The sequence below is a fragment of the Mastomys coucha genome, unplaced genomic scaffold, assembly GCF_008632895.1.
Source record: "Mastomys coucha isolate ucsf_1 unplaced genomic scaffold, UCSF_Mcou_1 pScaffold1, whole genome shotgun sequence".
In the NCBI taxonomy this organism is placed as follows: Eukaryota; Metazoa; Chordata; class Mammalia; order Rodentia; family Muridae; genus Mastomys; species Mastomys coucha.
Window position 1 is genome coordinate 82,541,734 of NW_022196891.1, and position 7,365 is coordinate 82,549,098.

Genomic DNA, 7,365 nt, shown 5'->3' on the forward strand with positions numbered 1-7,365 from the left:
ACCGCGCAGTGCTGAGTTCTCTCTTGAGCCCTTGACACAGGTGAGAAAGGAAAACGCCTTGAACACGCTCCATTTGCCATTGAGCCAACTGAACATGGATGCATGGTCACAAAGTGGAATGCCAAGGAACATTGACAATGGTTTTTGCAAAAGAAAGAGAGCAGTCATTAAGATCCAGCTCCTGGCTGGCCTGTAATTGCAGCTCAGAGTTGGTCCACTGACCTGTTGCTAAAGGTTGGAGGGTCACTGGGTACCGCATCATGACCAAGGAGTGTTGTCACAGAGTCTCTTTGTGTAACAGTGCTGGCTACCGACCATCCAACGCCTTTCTTTTACTCTCAGGGTCTAGCCCTAGGAGCCTTCACAACTGCCTTGATCCTTCTGACCCAAACAACTGGTCATTTCATGCCCCATGGGATGCTGGCTGAGGACATTAAACACAGGTGTGTAGGGACAGAGGGCTGGGTCTAACCATTTCCCAATTAGCAACCCGTTGGTTTTCTGAAACCCAATCGTATGGAGTGAACCAGACGCCCCTGTCTGGAGCTTTGTATTCAGCTCAGGATCCAACTCTCAGTGGAAAATTAAAAACAAAGTCATTATTATATATTAGATTTATTAAAAATGCAACTATTACCAAGAGCCCGTGGGCATGTGTGGAAAATGCTGTAATTAAATTAAATTAAATTAAATCCAGCAGTTAGAAGTAACATTTTCCACTAAGGAGAAGGAGGACAATGAAGGGGGAAAAGAAAAGCCCATCAGAGAATTCTAAACCAGGGAAATGTAAGGAGTGGCCAGGATTCTTCTAGAAGGAAGATGCTATAACCGTTATTGTTATTATTATTGCTGCCCTGAGATAATGGAAAAGTAATATATAAATTTTGAGGAAAGTCGGAACTTGCCAGGCATTAAGAAATAATATTTATTTGGATGAAGGTGAATCACATTAAAACCAGGGATGAGAGAGAGAGAGAGAGAGAGAGAGAGAGAGAGAGAGAGAGAGAAAGAAAGAGAGAGAGAGAGCACATCCATCCTTAGGGAAAGGAAGCTTGTTTGTTTGTGGTGATTAGCTAGGGTAATTATTCAAATAGTGGTGATCAGTTCAGGGGGAAAGCAAAGCCAAAGATGGGGAAAGTCCACGCGTCTGCTGGGAGACTCAATCCTCTGTGCATTACTGCCGGGGGGGGGGGGCGGCGCGGGGGGAAGGATTGGGGCCATGGAAATCCAGTGGGTGCTGGGTAAGTCCCGTCTTTAAGAGAGGGGGTGTTGCTGGCTTTCCTGCACACGTCGTGTGATCGTAGAGAGAAGCAGACACGCACTTGGTAGGGTGGCCTCTGTTGTTGCAAAGTAGTTGGGTGGCTCCCCCAAGGCCTGTGAGCATGTCCCCGAATCCCTCGGGAGGCAGAAGGCTCCTCTAGTTAGCTGGGTTGCTGGACTGGAATCCGTGTCGCCTGCTTTGTTGGCTGCTTCTATGACATCAATGTTGGCTACAGCCGTGCTGCTGTTTCAGAAACCCAGACGGTTCTGGGGTATTTTTAACAGAGAAAACGGCCCAGGCTGTTGAGGGTGAGGTCAGAGCACAGCCAGTACTTCGGGGATGATAGTTCCCTGAAATATGTGGTCCGTGGAATCCCTTGGCTATGGCAACTGAAGCCATCATTCTCCTGAGGCGGATGGTTAGGGATACTGATGCCCCAGAAACATCCAATGAGAGTCTGTGTGCGTAGAGGTCAGAGGTTAACACCAGGTGTCTTCTTCTTCAGTTGCTCTCCTTAAGTTTTGAAGCAGGGTCTCTCACTAAACAGAAAGCTCGTTGCGGTAGCTGGACTTGGCTGGTCAGTGGACTCCAGAGGACCTCCCCTGGACTTGGCTGGTCAGTGGACTCCAGAGGACCTCCCCTGGACTTGGCTGGTCAGTGGACTCCAGAGGACCTCCCCTCCTTGCCTCTCCCACTGCTGGCATTGCAGCTGTGCCCTGCTGTACCTGACTTTCCGGTGTGGGTTCTGGGGATTGAGTATAGGTCCTCATGCTTGTGTGGCAAATGCTTTGCCATCTCCACCTGAGCATCTCCTTGGCCCTTGGGTCAGAATCCTCTTTCGATCTGTATCAGGGAAAGTTGTTATTCAGAATTCTAGTCAGGAGGCATGTCTGCTGCCAAGGGGCTTGGTAGGGCTTGGTTGAACTTACTGACCAATAATATCAGTCATATTTGGTTAAGTCCTAGTTGGCCAAGGTAGTCAGAGTGACTGAAACTTTCAAGTGGAAGGCAACACTGGGCTATCGCAGAGCAACTGAGGCATTTTGATCGGAAACTCAGAGCCCCAGGACACAGAGAGGCACCCCTCAGGGGACAGAGAGGTATCACCTGGGGTGGCACTCTTGGGTATGTTGAGGAGTTTCCTCTGGTCAGGAGGGGAACCTGTGGGGCTTGGAGTAGTTTATTAAAGTGAACAGCATTAACACACTTCTGAAACTCTGGAGGAGTAGGGGAAGTGAGGACCCTGGCATCCTTGCCAACTGACTAGCAAGTGAGGGTGTGCAGTAGAGCCCAGTCTGTCTTTAGCTATGAGTACAGATTTTGCATTTACACAAAAGGAGTTTGCTTGACCTATGTAGCCCCCTAAGGCGGGGTCAGAGGAGTCATGACATTATTTAATACCATATGATTAAAGAAATCTACTTTCGGACTGGTGAGATGGCTCAGTGAGTAAGAGCACTGACTTCTCTTCCGAAGGTCCTGAGTTTAAGTCCCAGCAACCACATGGTGGCTCACAACCACCCGTAATGAGATCTGATGCCCTCTTCTGGTGTGTCTGAAGTCAGCTACAGTGTACTTAATGTATAATAATAAATAAATGTATGGGCTGAGCAAGCAGGGACTGAGTGAGCAGAGTTGACCGGAGCAAGTGGGGCTGACCAGAGAGAGCGGGGTTGACTGGAGCAAGCAGAGGTCCAAAAAAACCAACCAACCAACCAAACAAACAAACAAAAAAACAAACCAAAACAAACAAACAAACAAAATCCACAAACCATAATTCCCAACAACCACATGAAGGCTCACAACCATCTGTACAGCTACAGTGTACTCACATCAATTAATCAATCAATGACTCAATCAATCAATCAATCTTAAAAAAAAGAAATCTACCTTCTAGTTTAAGCATACGTAGGACTCGGTTTCCCAAATGAAGGCTTAGGTTTATTTTTGTGCAGGTTTTCAACGTGTATCAGTGTCATGGGGGAAGCAGCTTTACTCTGATGTGGGCCACAGTTGGATTTTAGGTGAGATTTTTGGGTTTTCTTAAATCCCTGGAATGGGAAGGGACCAGATACTTTCATCCTTATTGACCTGTTTTTGTCAGATCTGCAAAATCATGTGAAAAGTCAACCACACCAAGGCCACACAGAGTGAAGATCGCATGTTTACTACTTGAGAAAAAAAATTCTATAACTGTCAGTTGAAATCAGAAAATTTCAACCTGTTCTCCGAAGTTTCTGTGTGATAAATCTCCTGTTTCTAAAAAAAAAAAAGTAGGAAAGAAAATAATAACAGGGAAGACACAATGTCTTCTGTCTCAGTCAGGGTTTACTGCCGTGCGCAGGCACCGTGACCAAGGCAACACTTATAAGGAGAACATTTAATTGGGGCTGGCTTACAGGTTCAGAGGTTCAGTCCATTATCATCAAGGTGGGAACATGGCAGCATCCAGGCAGGCATGGTGCAGGAGGAGCTGAGAGTTCTACATCTTCATCTGAAGGCTACTAGCAGAATACTGGCTTCCAGGCAGCTAGGATAAGGGTCTTAAAGCCCATGCCCACAGTGACACGCCTACTCCAACAAGGCCACATGTCCCAAGAGTGCCACTCCCAGGGCAAAGCTCATACAAACCAACACACCTTCCTTTAAATAGTTTTCCTATTCATTTTTTTTTTTTTTTTTCGAGACAGGGTTTCTCTGTGTAACCCTGGCTGTCCTGGAACTCACTCTGTAGACCAGGCTGGCCTCAAACTCAGAAATCCACCTGCCTCTGCCTCCCAAGTGCTGGGATTAAAGGAGTGGGCCACCACTGCCTGGTTTATTCATTTGTTTTATGTGTGCATGTACATGTGTATCCATTTGTGATATTCATGTGTGTGTGTCCTGTGTGTGTGTGTGTGTGTGTGCGTGTCTGCACAGGCCTTTGATGTCAATCCTTTGGCACCATCTGCTTTTTATTTTTTTGACCCAGGGTATCTCATTCACTTGGAGCTTGCCAAGCGGGGCTACACTGATTGGCCAAGGTGCTCCAGAGCTCTCTATGGTTCCTATGGTTCTCCCTCTTCAGTTCTGGGATTAGGAACCTGTGTCTCCATGCCTGATTTTTTTTTTTTCTAATATGGATTTTTGGAATCAAACTGGTTGCAAGGTAAACCCTCTACTGAATGGAGCCATCTTGCTAGCCCTTTCCCAATGTTTCTAATACCAGTGGGAGAAGTCCTGAGGAGGAAACATTGTGTGATTATGGTGGTCCATCCTATGTGTACGATTTGCTCTTGGATGTCTTCATAAGATAGATAGACCAAAAAAAAAAAAAAAAAAAAAAAAAAAAGAATTAGGGTTCAAATACCTGGCATGGCATTGAAAAAAACAGTAGAGAACCCTCTGCAGTTTCTGAGGTTGTATCTAAAATGAACAATCTGGTGGCCAAGCTTTTGGACCTCTCTATTTCTACCGCTGTGCGCATGTCTGAGCTGAGTGCAGCGAGTCAACATGGGTGATACCCCACAAGAAGGCACTAGCATGGCCAGGTAAGACTTCCATTGAGCTGCTTTCCAGCTGGGTTGGAGCAGTGAGCAGGGGTGGGGAGGTGGGGGGCTGTAGAGTCTGAGGAAATCTGTGTTGGGATAGATAAGATGTTGAGCAACAGAAAAGCATAACTTGTAGTCAATACAGACACTAGCTCCGTGGAAGACAATAAGCAGTGACAGGATTTGGATCTGCATTGCAGCCAACGTCCTTTGTGGGTGGTGATGGTATAGAGTTTCTTGTAGCTTAGACTGATCTTGAACTTGCTTTGTAGCCAAGGATGACCTCGAACTTGTGATCCTCCTGATGCTACTACCTCCCAGGTCTTAGGATTACAGGTGTGCACCACTATGCCCATTTCCATGATACTGGGGATCAAACCCGGGACTTGGTGTATGCTAGGCAAGCCCCTTACCAACTGAGTTGTATGAGATGACATAAAAATCAACATTTCCAAGTAGTCTCTGTCTTAATTGTGACTGTATGTGAACAGAAATAATGAAAGTGATATTTTTATGATATATCATTTGGATCAGATGGAATGCAGAGCCGGTCTATGCAGATAAGAATAATATAGGGAAAAAAAAAAACCAAAACCAAAAAATCCCAACAACAACAACAACAACAACAACAACAACAACAAACCGCCACCGCCCCCCCCCCCAAGATTTTCTTTGTATGGAAGGATTTCTCAAAACAAGCAAAGATGGTGTTGAATTCAGTCTCTTGTTCCTCAGTTCCGTGAAGGAGAAATCGTGGCTCAGGGCAGAGACTGGAGCCAACAGAGTGAGGTCTATTCATTTGCAGGAGTTTGAGTGCCCGTTTCTCAGTTCAGCTCAGCCTTACCAAGCAGCCAGTTTCCTTCTAAAAACCTACAATCTATCAGAAAGAGATTATCTCCATTACTTCTTAGCATCCACACAGAGGCACATACAACTTCAACAAATGTTTTACGAAACAGTACTTAGTATGTGTGATATGCTGTGGTGTTTTCTGTCCAGTTCTATTTCACATTAAAAACATTCTGGCCATTACCCAGTGCATTAGTTTTAGGATGCAGTGGTGGCTCATGGCCCAGAGCGTGAAAACCATGGGCTGGCGCTTAGCACCCCATCCAGGACGCAGGCACTGATCTGTGAGGTACACACAAACCATGCTCTGGGGAGGGGATGATGTCAGAGCAGAGATTTGCTGAGGCTGATTCTTGGGTCAGAGGAAGTTGTAGAAAAATGCTGAGGGTTTCTTAATGAGAGAAACCCAGAGGCTGCCCATGTGGTACAGGCACCCAGCCCCCTCCTCCCCTCTCTTGATTAAGGCACAAAATGGAGTGAATTAAAAAGAGGTGAGAAACTGGGAAATGTTAAAAACAGAACCAAGCATCATGCTCTTTTCCCCAAATAATTTAATTATGGCTGCCTAAGAAGTTAGACTAATTTCAGCATGGTATTAGTATTAACAGTTTTGGAGAATAAATAATAAAGGGGGGGGAAATATCAAGAAAGCTGTTTAAATCTAATCAATGTGCTATTTATTTATTTATTTACTTATTTTATTACTTTTGTTTTAACAGTCCAGTTGTTACTTCCTGTCCTCCCACAGTCCCTCATCCCATTCCTCCTCCCCCACTGTCTCTAAGAGGATTCCCCCACCTCTAGGCCTTGCGACTCCCTGGGGCCTCAAGTTAGGCAGGTCTTCTCTCACTGAGGGCAGACCAGGCAGTCCTCTGCTGTATATATGGTCGGGGGCCTTGCACCAGCTCGTGTAAGCTGCCCGGTTGGTGGCTCAGTGTCTGAGCGATCTCAGGGGTTTGGGTTAGTTGAGACCGCTGGTCTTCCTATGGGGTCGCCCTCTTCCTCAGCTTCTTCCAGCCTTTCCCTAACTTAACCACAGGGTTCCCTGACTTCAGTCCAATGGTTGGGCGTAAGTACCTGTCTCTGTCTCAGTCAGCTGCTTGTTGGGCCTCTCAGAGGGCAGCCATGCTAGGCTCTTGTCTATAAGCATACCATAGCATCAGAAATAGTGTCAGGCCTTGGAGCCTCCCCTTGAGATGGATCTCAGGTTGGGCCAGTCACGGGACCTTCTTTCTCTCAGTCTCTTCTCCATTTTTTTTGTCAACTGAGGACAACTGAGAGCATCCTGCCCACCTTCCGCCCTGTCTGAGGCAGGCAGGCCTTTTCTTGTTTGCTGCAGGTACCAGGTTAGCTTGGTCTATGAGCTTTCTGGTGTCCAGGGCATGCTCCAGCCTCCACCTCCCATCTCACTGCAGGAGCACTGGGGTTATGGATGCTTGCTATCATGCCTGACTTTTCCCTGGGTTGTGGGGATTCAAACTCAGGCTTTCATGTATGTATAGTGGCTACTTACTCACTGAGCTATGGCTCCAGCAGCCCCTGTTATACGCCTTTAACTCCAACCAGAAAAGGCAGGTCATATCCTCTGAATGATAGCAGTCAAAAATAACTCAGGGTAAAACAGGTGAGAAAGGTGTATTGGTGCCTGCCTCCCTCCCTCCTTCCTTCTACTCCCTCTTTCTCTTCTTTTCCTCCTTTCCCTCCCACCTTCCCTCTCTTCCTTCA

The 7,365-nt window shown here is 46.5% G+C and overlaps 1 long non-coding RNA gene across 1 annotated transcript in view; it reads left to right on the plus strand.

Moving 5' to 3' along the window:
* The first annotated feature begins 348 nt into the window (after positions 1-348).
* The window catches only part of LOC116071719, a 36,874-nt gene continuing 29,857 nt past the window's right edge, over positions 349-7,365 (plus strand). The window contains exon 1 of the long non-coding RNA XR_004111100.1: positions 349-443. This is a non-coding gene — a long non-coding RNA (uncharacterized LOC116071719). The remainder of the gene's footprint in view (positions 444-7,365) is intronic.